This window comes from Balaenoptera acutorostrata, chromosome 17, assembly GCF_949987535.1.
Source record: "Balaenoptera acutorostrata chromosome 17, mBalAcu1.1, whole genome shotgun sequence".
NCBI classification, from domain to species: domain Eukaryota; kingdom Metazoa; phylum Chordata; class Mammalia; order Artiodactyla; family Balaenopteridae; genus Balaenoptera; species Balaenoptera acutorostrata.
Window position 1 is genome coordinate 66,263,075 of NC_080080.1, and position 16,520 is coordinate 66,279,594.

Sequence of the window (16,520 nt, forward strand, 5' to 3'; positions counted from 1 at the left end):
AGATATGTTCTTAAAAATACAGTCTCAACATCTCCACCTCAAGCTGCAGTTTTTATCCTGGACCTTCAGGACTGCTGAGTGAAAGGACTCATTGATACACGTATTTCAAGCAAAGGAAAAATAAGATTTACTTTTTTACTAGGTCTAAGCAGACACTGAGGGAAGTGGTTCCAGCTTTTTCTGAGAAACTTTTGTAACAGGGGAAAAAAAGATGCAAAAATCACATGAAACTTGGGGAAACTGAAAAACAAAGCAGGCGAGTTCTCAAGGTCATTTAATTTAAATTAATTAAAATTTCCCTGTCTTCTCAGCAAACACGTAGTACCCTAATAAGGTGTAACTACCAGGTACGCTCTATCGGCAGATTGAAGACATAAGGCATTTAAATAACTATGGAAGGTTTATTGCCATATTCTATAAAATACGTACTCTGTAAAATAAACCTATTAGAATTATGAAATGGCCAGACATCCCAATTAGAAGTCCTAAAATTCAAATACTTGAGTTTTAAAGATAAATGGACTTGGATAACACCAAGTAACTTTTGGATAAATATCTACTGCCTGTTATATGTTGACTTCTAGAAAAAGTGTAAGAAATAGAACTTTAGTTTTGTCCAAGAATGAAATACAGTGTGTTGAAAATTGCTTCAGCCAATTTCAGGAACTCCCGTAAATTTTTCCATTGTGTCTCTCTTATTGGACTGTCAACGGTAATAACACTTCATATTCAAGATATATTCTCCCCTTGTAGAATTTATCAATTTAGTAGTTTTCCTTCCCAAGTATAGATGAAGTGTGAAAGGAAAATGGAAGGCAGTTTTCAGAAAAATCAATAAGGAAGAAGTCTTCATTATTTTAGTAGTGCTGCTTTGTGACTATTAACGTGATTTTAAATTTACCAAAAAAAGTCGTGAAGAGACAGCAACTTGTATTTTTGTGGGAAATATTTTCTTATGGCACAAGAGAGAATGGAAGCCATTTTATCAATAAGTTCAAACCCTTTAATAGAAATTATGACTTATTTTCAGATATAGGTATTTACTTAGGCTTGTGTTCCCAAAATATAAGCTATTATACAATATATAATATATATTACATACATACATTATATATTATAAGTTCCCGAAGACTATGTCCATTTGTCCACTATTACATCTTTCATGTACTTTATTTTAATACACAGTTTTGAATAAACAGATCGATTAAAAATAATGACTGTAGATCATTGCAACAATGGTTTTGTTGACTTTTATAATACAAACCATGCTTTTATATTTTGTTCTGTCTTTAAGGTACTAAAATCACAGTGGAATTTTTTCCCCTCTTCTCTATCCGTTGGTCACTCCTAACTGGTCTTTGCTTCCTCCTAACCCAAAAAGAGCATTTTTACATTTCAATGATTTAATGTACGGAACGCAAAACCTAGATTGTCAGAATTCACAAATTCTAAATTTGTAAATGATTTATATTAGAGAAAGGAATGAATTTTCTAGATTTCTACATGCATCTCATGAGCTGTTTGATTACCTATTCTTTAGCTGGCTGTACCTCAAAACTCTCATACTTTTCCTAAGCGCAAAACAATCTTGAAGTCACTCCTGATTTCTTATTTTTTGAACTTTCTGTATAATTCGTCACTAAGACTTTTAATTTTTTACTTGAATTTGCCCCTTATTCTCCATTTTTACTGCTGTTACCCTGGTCCTCCATCACTATCATCAACCAACATCTATTGCTCGGTACTTCTGGAGCACTCTGATAGAATGTTCTGTTGACCACATTCACATTGTCATTCTGGCTTTAGCTCCATTCTTGCTTCTGTCTCTAATTTCAATCCTTTCCAGCCCATTGTTCATACCACAGACTTTTATTTTCCCAAAACCTTGTTCAGATTCCACTTCCTAATGGAGCCATCCCCAATTCCAAATCATTCTTTTATTCATTTATTCAAGACATTTTTGCTGGAGCGTCAACTGTGTTAATACCATTGTCTTGGCAGAGATTTCCTTAACTGAATGCAACATAATGTCATTTGTTTTTTCTTCATTTATTAACTTATACCTTCCTCTTACTCCAAAGAGAATTTCAGATAGCTTATGTAAGTACTAGAGAAAAACAAAATAAAAACAAGTAATTAAGGAAAATGGAATTTATCCAGAAAATGTATCCTGTCTCTTCACATTTGATAACGTTAGAGCACAGATTTGATAGAAAGCCAAGAAGAAAGATACATCTATTTAGAGGATTCACAAGATGTTTAAGATTAAACTTGGACAATAATCAAAATGCATTTCTCAGGGGAAGTACACTATTTTCCTGTTGAGATCAGAAAGAAATTTCTTCTGTAGTTCCTTACCAAAAGAACACATGTACTATAATAAACAATGCCCTCAATAACACCCTTATAGCTCGTTTCATAGGGCTCTTTTCAGGAACGTGCCTCAGTGTTTGAGAATTGTATAACACCAAGTGGAGACTCAAAAAAGCACTTCTAAGAGCATGGTTACCTTTATAAGTTTTCAAAACATATTGTGTGCACAGCATAACACTGATAATAATAGCAATGACAATTACAGCTGTTTGAGCATTTATTATATATCAGGTACAATGTGCATCACTTTACGTACATTGTTATTTAACCCTCACAATGACCTCTTGAGGTGGACATAATCCCATTGCACCAGTGAAATTTAGAGTGTTTAAGGAACTCAGCCATAAACACTCAGTAAGTATTGTTCAATAATAAAACACTGCCACCATATTAGAACCCCCTCATAGCTCATCAATCAGCCCTCTCTACCTTAAGTTTTAAGCACTATCCTGACTTCTAGCATTACAGATTAGTCTGCCTGTTTTAAGTGTAAAACAAATGAAATCATACAGAAGACATTATTTGGTGTCTGGTTTCTTTCACTCAATACTGTTTGTGGAATTCATTCATGTTGTATGTAGTTGTAATTTGTTTATTTTCATGTTGTGTAATTTTCCATTATATGAATAGACTACATTTATTTAACCATTGTACTGTCTTGGACATTTTTGTCATTTCCAGTTTTCAACTATTATGCATATTTTGCTATCAGTATTCTTATACATAGTTCTTTGTGTACATGTGCCCACACTGTTATGGTATATACACCAGTTCAGAGTAGAATGTCTTTAGCTCTAGCGGATAAAGCTGTGCTGTTTCTCCGTGTGGTTGCCGTCTCTTCCTTTCTACTCGTGCCTGCATATTTCATCTGCATCAGAAATACAGCTCAATTCAATCAAAGCCATTTCCTAATGAAAAGATCCTAACCAAATAAGTTCCACAAAAGCTTTCCATTTTTCATAAAATTGTAGCAAATCATGGATAAATTATCTTTGAAAAAGTTTAGTACTCCAAAGAAGTAAGGGTGAAGTTTTATTCTATTTTAATTATAGGATATGGTGAATGAGCTACTGCATGCCAATTGCTGTAGACAGGAAGCACTCTCAAAAGCTCCTTGACACCAACTATCAGACCAAAGCACTAAAATTTCTTTGAACTTGAATTTTAAGTGCCTTGAAACACTGTAATCTTAATTAGCTATGACACATAAATTACTTCATTTTACACTCACGACCATTAGCATTCAGAATTCTGAGTCAAAGTTTCTGAGTTCTCAGATTAATGTGTATGCCAGGAAGGGCTGTTATTGCCCCGGGAAGGAAATGTCTTTTGCTTTCAGTGAAAAAGTATAGAATGGAAAGTGATGCTCTGCACTTGGTAGATCTCATGGAATTTATCAAGAAAATTGCTTAACTATTATGTAATGCTATATCCCTAGCACTTTAAAAAATGATTATTCAATTTCAACAAAGATATATTAATTTAAAGTTTCTCAACAGAGGTCCGTTTAGCTCCTGTGGGAAGTTTGCAAGTTTTCCATGAGAATATTTTAATCCTGTGTTTTCACTTATTTAGATGATTATCTAAAAAAAAATTTAATGAAGCCCTCTCTGGCTCACCTAGATGACCATCTCTCACTGAGCCTTTGCATCTCAACTTCAGGGGTTGTGCTTGTTCAATAGTGTTGTCTACCACTATATTCATTCTGAACTTCAGGCTAAGAAAAAAAGAGGAGAACTTTGTATGTCAATCTGGTGTTCAGACGTGCGGTTTTAAAATAATTCAGATAGACTTGAAATAACGGAAGAATTGAAAGTATCACAGAGCACATGGTAATTAAGGCAGGCCAAACTCAAAAGATGTCAAAAGAGTTTGTGCTAGCACCTTGTACCATTTTCAACAAAATAACATTAAATTAATACTATTAATTTGAATTTTATTGATTTCAAGGGTTCGAGCTTAATTTATAAATACATTCTTGTTTATAGCTGTGTAATAGTTATAGAAATACAGAGTTTAGGTTTTTTATTTTCATACATATTTGAGAAGTATTAAAATCATATGAATAAAAACTTGAGGTCTGTTAGAATTGTTTTCCTTTAAAATGGATCTTTACATTTTATAAGCTTGAAAACACTGCTGTAACAGATCAGTAATGAGAATAGCTAATATTTGTTGAGAACTCTGCTTGCAGTATGTTTTTTAATCTTCCCAAGCACACTATTACATAATGGAGTGCTATTACGTAGGGTAATATTACCCTATATAACAGATTACTACTATATAATAGGTGCTATCTCTGGCCCATGTTACAGGTTAGGAAACTGACTTTAGATCATGTCCACAACTCACAAGTGGCTGCCCTGAGATTCCCACTCGTGATCATGACGGTTGTGAGGCGTTAGAATGCATCACCCAAGGAAGCTAGTTTTTCCTATAAGTGTAGACAACATTAGCTTTTTCAGACTATTTCAAAGTAGTCCTTGTTCAAACAGAGGAATTAACTTCACCAAGTCTCGCGTGATTTCATGGGCAGCATTACAACATTTGCGTGTCATTTAGGCCTGGACCTCAGCTGTGTAGTTTTAGGTTACATTTCTGTAACTCACCTTCCGCTCCCATCGCTCCTCCTCGGTTTCGTCTTAGAGAACTGTTACTTTCACTGTCATGACAAGCTGCATTCTGAACCATTTTTGACGAGTGCTGTCTTGTTTCTTCAGACACTAGCTGTGCATTTGGTGGCCGCAGCAGTGCAGGAAGAGTTATTCCATCAAACTGCCATAACCCCCAGCTACAGCAAGGACCTTGGAGTGTACTTGTCTTGAGGGAGGGTGAGATCAAGCAGGCAGTGGATCCAGAAGAAACAAAAGACAAAAAGAATTCAAAGCATGTTTAAGTGGGGACTTATGCCCCTCTGCGAGGGAAGAGGTGCATTTAAATGGAAACGAGAGTTACCTGGTATAGGAAGGTCTCAATTCTACACAACTGCAACCTCCGTATTCCCGGGCAGCAGAGGCCAGGAGAGCTCCACCTCAGAGACTGGAACAAACGCCACTGATTTGATTTGAAATAATAATGAACAATATTTCAGTTGCTTTTCTTAAAAAGAATAGAATGTTATAAGGTGCCCTAAGGTGATGATTCAATTAGATTTATAGAATAAGTTCTCGGCAGTTAAGTAGAAATAAACATTAGAAGAAAAGCCAAGAAAGATCTCAGACAGCAACTCTAAAAATAAAACTTGTCAAGCTAAATAACTTCATTTAGAACTGAAAATAGTATTTTTAAACTATAATTCTGAATGCTTTCCTCATAAAATAAGATTGCCATGCTCTAGTAATTCTGCCATGATTATGTTTCTCTGACTCTTCTACAATTTGTAGTTCTTTCTCTTTTAAAATTTATTATGAAATATTTTAAAACACATGAAAATAAATATTACATATATGTGTATATATATATATATATATGTAAAATGAGAGAGAGATGCAGTCAGACAGACAGAAAAAGAGAAATATATGTGTATCCACTACCCAGCTTAAGAAAAAAAACTTTGCCTATGACATTTGAAGGTCTTTGTGTACCCTTTTATGATAGCATTCAACTTTGACACTCCCAGTGAAACATTATCATAAAATTTTGGTCTATCATTCCCTTGTTTTTTCATAGTTTTATAACATGTAAGTATATCTCAAAATAATATATTGTGATTATTGATATATTTGAATTTGTTTCTACTGCAGTATTATTTTGGTATCTATCCTCCTTTTTTTCTCTTTTTAAAAATCTTCTTTGATGTAAATTGAGTTTTTAATTTTTTATTCCATATTTTCTTTGTAATAGTATGGAAGTTTCACAGTCTATTAGAGTATTTTTCAAGTAATACAATGATTTTTTAGAATGGGTCAACTTGATCACCCACCCACATCCCAGCACACGTTATTGTGTAAGTATTTTGGTTCTCTCTCATTTTTTTAACTATCAGGCTAAACATTGTTCTTATTGTGTTATATAGTCATTTTTTTTTAGATTTACACTCATATTTGCCACTTTCTTTGTCTACCATTTTTCTTGAGGCTCTGACCTTGTCTTGAAATCATTTTACTTTGGCCTAAAATAGATCCTTTAGAAGCTCTTTTAGGATAATCTCAAAGTCATAAATACTCCCAGCTTTTGTTTCTCTGATAATGATTTGATTTCACACTTATTATTCAAAGATAATTTTACTGACTATAAAATTCTACATTGACAGTTATATTCTTTTAGCACTTGAAAAATATTTTTTCATTGTTCTCTCACTTTCGTTGTTGCTGATGAGAAATCAGCTGTTAATTTAACTATCTTTTCATTTTGGTTCCTTCTTTTAATCCTTTAAATTGTGCTTTTAATATTCTGTTTCACTACAATGTAAGTGGTGTAGAACTATTTTTATTTATTTTGTTTGGGTTATTATACTTTCTGAATCTGAAAATTCATATATGCCTGAAGGCATATTACCCTTTTAGAATGTTGCCTCTAAGCTGGTGCTGCACCTTTAGACCACTCTATTCTGTCAGGCTGTGTGCCTCTGGGCAGTGCAGTATATGATGCAATCAGAAGATACCATGATCATCAGTCACATCCGTATTCCTTCACTGCAAAATATGTGCTGTGGTTTTGTGCTATGTTGTATGGGATTCCATGCCTATAGATCAAGTACTCCATAAACCCCAGACAGTGGTGCTGGCTGAGGCTTTGCAGATAAAAATGGCAGAGCCATGCCCAGCATAGCTGTCTATCTCTGTCATGACAAATTGCTGGCCTGATATAATCAACTTGCCACCAAATGGCCTTTTGGTCTCCTAGAGGCATGGTACCATACCAGGGACTCGGTGTTGGTCTCAGTTGCTGGCACTTTGGACAGTTGGATGCAGCAGTAGCTGGAATGACCTTTGTAAGTGGGAGTCCTTGCTGGTTAACTCACGTAGTACCTCCATCTCTGCCACTATGACCACTAAGTTTACATGCCCCTTGTTTCAGATTTAGGATGGCTAGTGAGGAAAGCTGGTTAATATCAACAGGCCAAGTCACATTTTCAGTGTCTCTTGCATGTAGCACTTTAACATGCAATATAAAATCTTCGCACTTTGTCCCAACTCCCATACATTCATCCACCTCCCTCCACCCTAGGCTCCCTGGTCTTCAATCTTCTGGTCCTTTTCCTTCCAGACCCCCAAAGATCACCAGGCTATTGGCCACTTCTCATGAATCTGACTATATTTTCACCTTGGCCACTCTTCCTTCCAAACAAGCATACGACCAGGTGCGCTGCTCGTAGCTCTGCCCATTGGAAAGGTTTTCTGTCTCTACCATCTTTCAGGACTAGTCCTGAATGTGGATGTAATGCAGCTGCCATCTGTTTTTGGCTTGCCCTCAAGTACCTAGCTACCCCATCCATCAACCAAACTCGAGCTTTTTCCTCTTCTTTCAGCTGCTCATATGGAACTTACTCAGTTGGCCATAGGTGCAAACTGGAGGAGAGGCTGAGTGCAATTGGAATGGGTTACAAGGAGGTCTGGCCCACCTGCTTATGCTTGTGCAGTTTACTCATGCCTTCTAGTCCTGCTCTGCAGTGATCCAGATATACCACTTCCGTCTTACGATGTCCTGTCACTGGACCCGTCTGACTTTACCACTTGGTCAGTTTGACTGAACCCAGCTCATAATGGCATCACTTTATGTCTCATAGTCAAGCATTCTGTCTCTATAGGGACCAATAACATGCCAAGAACTGTGTAATTCTTTTTTTTTTTAATTAATTAATTAATTTATTTATTTATTTTTGGCTGTGTTGGGTCTTCGTCTCTGTGTGAGGGCTTTCTCTAGTTGTGGCAAGCGGGGGCCACTCCTCATCGTGGTGCGCGGGCATCTCACCATCGCGGCCTCTCTTGTTGGGAGCGCAGGCTCAGTAGTTGTGGCTCACGGGCCTAGTTGCTCCGCGGCATGTGGGATCTTCCCAGACCAGGGCTCGAACCCATGTCCCCTGCATTGGCAGGCAGATTCTCAACCACTGCGCCACCAGGGAAGCCCAAGAACTGTGTAATTCTTTGCTGCTGATGGCAGAGCCTTGTTCTGAAACCCAGGGGCTTAGGTTGTGATTCTCCCATTGGAGCTTGCCCAAAGCACCATGCTGCAACTTTTCCAACCACTGGCACCTCCAACACCATAGGTAGGGCCAAAATTATATGGCCCAAGTATCAAAGTTGATTGTACCACAATCTGGAACTGCTACAGTGCTCTTTTATGTTCTGTGCCCCATCAAAAATGGGAGCCTTCTATATCACCTAGTACATGGGCCAGAGCACATTTTAACCTTTTGTGTTTCCTATGGACTGAATGTTTCTGTCTCCCCCCAAGTTCATTTGTTAAAATTCTAATCCCCAAAGCAATGGTGCTTGGAGATGGGCCTTTGAGAGTTGATTAGGTCATGAGAGCAGAGCCCTCATGAATGGGATTAGTGTCCTTATAAAAGAGGTCCCAGAGAGATCCCTTACCCCTTCCACCATGTGAAGTTAGAGTGAAAAGAAAGCCATCAATGTACCAGCAAGGGCCTTCTCTAGACACTGAATCTGCCTGTGCCTTGATCTTGGACTTCCTAGCCTTCAGAATTGTGAGAAATAAATTTCTGTTGTTTTTAAGCCATGCAGACTATGATATTTTGTTACAGCAGCCTAAATGGACTAAGACAGTGTAATTACATTTTAACATATAGTATTAAATAATAGAATATGTAATGTATTGTATTTATTGTTATTAACTCCCTTTTCCATTCTTTTGTGTACACTTATATACACATAACAAAAGAATAATGGCGATGATAATAATGATGTATTGAAGTGGTTCTCTCTATTACTGTCCTCAACTTGCAGCCTTACTTAGTTCTTTTTCATTGAATTATTTTTCACTCTATCCTCTTTTGCATTTATACCTAATTGTTCAAAAAATTTATTAGACCCTAATATGAGTTCCATTTTGCATAACTGCTATTTATCAATGTTTTTCATTTATATGAGAATGTTTATAGGCAAGGGAATGATCACAGTATATTGCAAAAATTTTAAATGGTATGCAAAATATTCACGAAGATGGTACCACTTTGTAAATATATGGAGAGGAAAGAGAAAAGTGTAGAGTCTGGGTATTTCCTGGCAGTGGAATAAAAAAGGTGGGGTGATAGGAGTGATATCTACTGGAAGCAGCCAACAATGCAATTTTATTCTCAGTTATAGTACTTAGGAACGATAATAAAGCTAACAAAAAGCTAATAAGTGATTTATTATTAATATGGACCAGGTGGGTTTTCTGTTTGTTTGTTTGCATGAATAATGTCTTCTAAGAACAGAATACTAGGAAAATAAGAATATAATCAAGAAAAATGTCTTTAATAATCATGTTATCAATTTTTTTTCCATCTTGTCAAACTACTCAAAATCAAGTGGCTTAAAACAACAATTTATCATTATTTTATTTCAATATTATGTAGGTCATTAATCTGGGTGGGGTTCAGGGGTTTATCTCAACTTCACAACATCTGGGATCTCTTCTGGGATGATTTGAATGGCTGGGGCTAGAACACCTGGGGCTGGAGGAGTTCCTCTGTCTGTCTCTCTTCTCTGATGGAGTTTCTCTGTCTCTGTGTCTCTCTCACTCCCTGCTTCCCTCAAGACCTCTCCATGTGATTACCTTGGACTTTCACATAGTTTACACACTGAATGGTCTGACTTCTCAAATGTAGGTCAGTGATCCAAGAAAAAGGAAGTGGAAACTGCCAAGTTTCTTAAAGGCTAGGTCCAAAACTGGCAAGCATTAGTTCTATCATGCTCTAAGCCTAGATTCAAGGGGATAGGATATAGTCCCCTATTTTCAAAGGGAGGGATATCAAAGAACTCTTGGCCATTTTTAATCTGTCACAATATTTATGTATGGGTTTGTGTACATGATTAGAGTGGTCAGATACATTTCAATTAAAATGAAACTCAATATAGCTTAAGAAAAAAATTTGAAATAAAAAATGAAACAATATATGATAAATTATCAGATTGACAGAGAAGAATAAGAAGAGTGGGGAAATATATTGCCTACTTTAACTTAAAAAATCCAGTTAGGGGACTTCCCTGGCAGTCCAGTGGTTAAGACTTTGCCTTCCAATGCAGGGGGGTGCGGGTTTGATCCCTGGTCAGGGAGCTAAAATCCCACATGCCTCGCAGCCAAAAAACCAAAATGTAAAACAGAAGCAATATTGTAAAAATTCAATAAAGACTTTAAAAATGGTCCACATCAAAAAAATCTTTAAAAAAACAATGCAGTTACTTTTCAAGAGAGGCTAGACACAGAGTTCAAACTATATTCTCTCTCACACTTTTGCTCTCTCTTTCACTGGCTCAAATGTCCATGGAATAACTTGAGTGGACAGACTTTGTCATAAGACTGTACCTATAACAATATTGTACTTTGGAAAAAAGCGTCTGGTTAGCCAACCTGAGCCACATAACCAACCCTGTGGCTGGAGAGATGAGGCCATGTAATTTCACTGCCAGCTTCTTTAGGTAGAAGTATTTTTCTTAAAAGGATGCATTAGACATTAGTTCCTATAAAAATTTGTGTCCACTAACTTTAAAAGGGATGTAGATAAAGGTATCATAATAGAACTAGAACAAAAAATTTCACAATTTGTATGGAAACACAAAAGACCCCGAATAGCCAAAGCAATCTTGAGAAAGAAAAATGGAGCTGGAGGAATCAGGCTCCCTGACTTAAGACTATACTACAAACCTACAGTAATCAAGACAGTATTGGTATTGGCACAAAAACAGAAATAGAGATAAATGGAACAGGATAGAAAGCCCAGAGATAAACCCACCCACATATGGTCACCTTATCTTTGATAAAGGAGGCAAAAATATACAATGGACAAAAGACAGCCTCTTCAATAAGTGGTGCTGGGAAAACTGGAGAGCTACATGTAAAAGAATGAAATTAGAACACTCCCTAACACCATACACAAAAATAAATTCAAGATGGATTAAAGACCTAAATGTAAGGCCAGACATTATAAAACTCTTAGAAGAAAACATAGGCAGAACACTTCATGACATAAATCACTGCAAGATTCTTTTTGACCCACCTCCTAGAGAAAGGGAAATAAAAACAAAAATAAACAAATGGGACCTGATGAAACTTAAAAGCTTTTGCACAGCAAAGGAAACCATAAACAAGATGAAAAGTCAACCCTCAGAATGGGAGAAAATATTTGCAAACGAAGAAACTGACAAAGGATTAATCTCCAAAATATACAAGCAGCTCATGCAGCTCAATTTCAAAAAAACAAACAACCCAATCCAAAAATGAGCAGAAGACCTAAATAGACATTTCTTCAAAGAAGATATACAGATTGCCAACAAACACATGAAAGGATGCTCAACATCACTAATTATTAGAGAAATGCAAATCAAAACTACAATGAGGTATGATCTCACACTGGTCAGAATGGCCATCATCAGAAAGTCTACAAACAATAAATGCTGGAGAGGGTGTGGAGAAAAGAGATCCCTCTTGCACTGTTTGTGGGAATGTAAATTGATACAGCCACTATGGAGAACAGTATGGAGGTGTCTTAAAAAACTAAAAATAGAACTACCATACGACCCAGCAATCCCACTACTGGGCATATATCCGGAGAAAACCATAATTCAAGGAGTCATGTACCACAATGTTCATTGCAGCACTATTTACAATAGCCAGGACATGGAATCAACCTAAGTGTCCATCGACAGATGAATGGATAAAGAAGATATGGCACATATATACAATGGAATATTATTCAACCATAAAAAGAAATGAAATTGAGTTATTTGTAGTGAGGTGGATGGACCTAGAATCTGTCATACAGAGTGAAGTAAGTCAGAAAGAGAAAAACAAATACTGTATTCTAACACATATATATGGAATCTAAAAAAAAAAAAAAAAAGGTTCTGAAGAACCTAGGGACAGGACAGGAATAAAGATGCAGACGTAGAGAATGGACTTGAGGACATGGGGAGGGGGAAGGCTAAGCTGGGACGAAGTGAGAGAGTGGCACTGACATATATACACTACCAAATGTAAAATAGATAGCTAGTGGGAAGCAGCCACATAGCACAGGGAGATCAGCTCGGTGCTTTGTGACCACCTAGAAAGGTGGGATAGTGAGGGTGGGAGGGAGACGCAAGAGGGATGGGATATGGGGATATTTGTATACATATAGCTGATTCACTTTGTTATACAGCAGAAACTAACACACCATTGTAAAGCAATTATACTTCAATAAACATGTTAAAAAAAGATATAATAAAATTATCAATAATTTAAGGATATGTTCATCATCTACATGTGTTTCCTGTTTGAGTTATCTGTGTCCTGAATTAATACCTGGTATTAAGTAGAATTATCGTTTTTTAACTTTATTTTTTTATACAATTTTTAATTGTTACACTCCATTTACAGTTATTAAAAAGTATTGTCTATATTCCCCATATTGTACAGAACATCCTTCTAGTCTATCTTATACCCAATAGTTTGTACCTCCCACTCCCCTACCCCTATATTGCATCTCCCCCCTCCCCACTGGTAACCACTAGTTTGTTTTCTATATCTGTGAGTCTGCTTCTTTTCTGTTACATTCACTAGCTTGTTGTATTTTTTAGATTCGCCATATAAGTAATATAATACAGTATTTGTCTTCATCTGTCTGACTTATTTCACTTAGCAAAATGCCCTCCAAGTCCATCCATATCGCTGCAAATGGCAAAATTTCATTCTTTTTTTTAATGGCTGAGTAGTATTCCATTGTGTGTATTTGGAGATCGATCTATCTATCTATCTATCTATATCTATCTATCTATCTATCTATCTATATCTATCTATCTATCTATATCTCACATCTTCTTTATCCATTCATCTATTGCTTGACACTTGGGTTGCTTCCATATCTTGGCAATTAAAGTAATGCTGCTAGGAACATTGGGGTGTATGTATCTTTTTGTTTTTTTTGAATATATACCCAGGAGTGGAATTTCTGGGTCATATGGTTAAAACAACCATACTACCCAAGGCAATCTACAGAGTTAATGCAATACGTATCAAAATACCAATGGCATTTTCCACAGAACTAAAGCAAATAATTCTAAAATCTATATGGAAACAAAAAAGAACCCAAATAGCCAAAGCAATCTTGAGAAAGAAAAAAGGAGCTGGAGGAATCACGCTCCCTGACTTCAGACTGTACTACCAAGCTACAGAAATCCAAACAGTATGGTACTAGCACAAAAACAGACACATAAATCAATGGAACAGGATACAGAGCCCAGAAATAAACCCACACACTTATGGTCAATTAATCTTTGACAAAGGAAGCAAGAATATACAATGGAGAAAGGCAGTCTCTTTAACAAGTCATGCTGGGAAAACTGGATAGCTACATGTGAAAGAATGAAATTAGAACATTCCCTAACACCATATACAAAAATAAACTCAAAATGGATTAAAGACCTAAATGTAAGACCGGATATTATAAAACTCCTTGAGGAAAACATAGGCAGAACACTCTTTGACATGAATCACAGCAATATTTTTTTTGGATCTGTCTCCTAAAGTAAAGGAAATAAAAGCAAAAATAAACAAATGGGACCTAATTAAACTTAAAAGCTTTTGCACAGTAAAGGAAACCATAAGCAAAATGAAAAGATAACCTACTGAATGGGAGAAAATATTTGTAAATGATATGACTGATAAGAGATTAATATCCAGCATATATAAACAGCTCATACAACTCAACGTCAAAAAAACAAACACAACGATTAAAAAATGGGCAGAAGAACTAAATAGACATTTTTCCAGAGAGGAAATGCAGATAGCCAACAGGCACATGAAAAGATGCTCAGCATCGCTAATCATCAGGGAAATGCAGATCAAAACCACAGTGAGATATCGCCTCACACCTGTCAGAATGGCTATCAACAAAAAGAACACAAATAACAAATGATGCAAGGATATGGAGAAAACGGAACCCTTGTACACTGTTGGTGGGAATGTAAATTGGAGGAGCAGCCATTGTGGAAAACAGTATGGAGGTTTCTCAAAAAACTAGAAATAGAACTACCATATTAATTGCATTTTTAAATTACAAAATCTGAGATTTATGTTCATATTTTCATTTGTAAGTGACATTTCTACATGAGGGCTCTAAACAGATTTTCAATATCAACAACCCTGTATTAACTGATTTTTTGTGTAATTGGTACACAATGTTTAAAAGCTAGTAAATCACAGCATATTTCTCCCATTTCCTAGGTATCACATATATATTAAATTGACTTCTCTTAAATTCAACTCAACTATACCTATAACAGAATAGGAGACAGATGAAATGTTTATTGCTCATTTATAAATCATTTTATAGATATAGACAATTATCTATATAATTAACCACCCCTAAAATTAAGAAACCATAACAATGGGCTTCCCTGGTGGCGCAGTGGTTGAGAATCCGCCTGCCGATGCAGGGGACACGGGTTCGAGCCCTGGTCTGGGAAGATCCCACATGCCGCGGAGCGGCTGGGCCCATGAGCCACAATTGCTGAGCCTGCGCGTCTGGAGCCTGTGCTCCGCAACAAGAGAGGCCGCGATAGCGAGAGGCCCGCGCAACGCGATGAAGAGTGGCCCCTGCTTGCCACAACTGGAGAAAGCCCTCGCACAGAAACGAAGACCCAACACAGCCATAAATAAAAAAAATTAAAAAAAAAAAAAAAAAAAAATTAAAAAAAAAAAAAAAAAGAAACCATAACAAGAAAATGGTTGTATAAATATACATTAACTCATCCTTGGCACACAAGTACTTACCAACTGTACTCAAAAAATTATTTCCTCAATTTTTTCCCCATATACTAAATATAATGAGGTGGCGTAGTGTATGTGATTTTTTGGTGATAAATATAAAGTACATCTATGTTGTATATAATTTTCTGCTTGAAACTAAAACACAGACTGTAAAGTTACTAGTTAAATAGCCAGAAGATTAAAAATATTATCCACTTTGGATCTACTTAAGCTTGTCATATTTAGTATACACAACAGATCAGAACAGCTCAGAAATGTAAACTCTTCTGTACTCAATTTATCTCATCCAAACAGCTACTTTGGATGAGGTCTATACTATGCAATTTCTATTTAAAAGACACCCACACTTAGCAGATATTATGAGTATCTTGGATCCTTCAAAAGAGGATAAAACACAGTCAATAGCCATTTTAAATAAATACTGGTCTGTCAGTTGATCTTCATAATAGCATGCAGGATATTTATTATAAACTGGGGATCTTTCACATTTATATTGTTTAAGTCTTTTTGATATTACTTTTTTTAACAGCAAAGTAACATTGAAACATATGCCTTACATCTGAAAGAACATCATTTCTTTGGATGTAAAACTACGTGGTTCATTTAGAATTCTTTTACAACAAGTGGGAGGTCAAGAAAAATAGCCTGATAAAATTAATGAAGCTGATATTAAACTATGCATGAAAATCAGAATTATGAACACTCTGTGCTTAACAGAAAATCTTAACTGTTAAGATTTCACCAAACACTGTAACCTCTTTCTTTTCCTAACCCCGGCCTCTAGGTATGCCCAGAATGGTAATTGCTTCACTATTAAAAGCAGTTTTGCTGAAATCAGACCTAAGAACATGCTATTGGCTCGTGACTATCTTGTACTAGTTGACATATTTGTCTGTAGATCTATCTTTAACCTCATGATTCTACCCACTCTTGTTACACAGGATCCTCCTCTGTCCTACTGTCCTTGACAACCCATTCTGGAGAAACCACCCCTCTGTTTGAAGGATGACTGTCTGAGGAACTATCCAATCATTTACTGAAGATCTTTTTAGTGCCTATCATATATTAATACCGTGCAAAGCATCAGGGAATCAAAATGTAAACAACACAACTCCTGCTCTTCAGGAGTTCTAGTGGAGCAAAGGAAATTCCCAACCTCTGTGTTAGTGCAGGAATAGAAATGGGTACAATGTTCAAGGGGGGCATGAGGGAGGGAGCTCTGCTTGTGGGGAAGA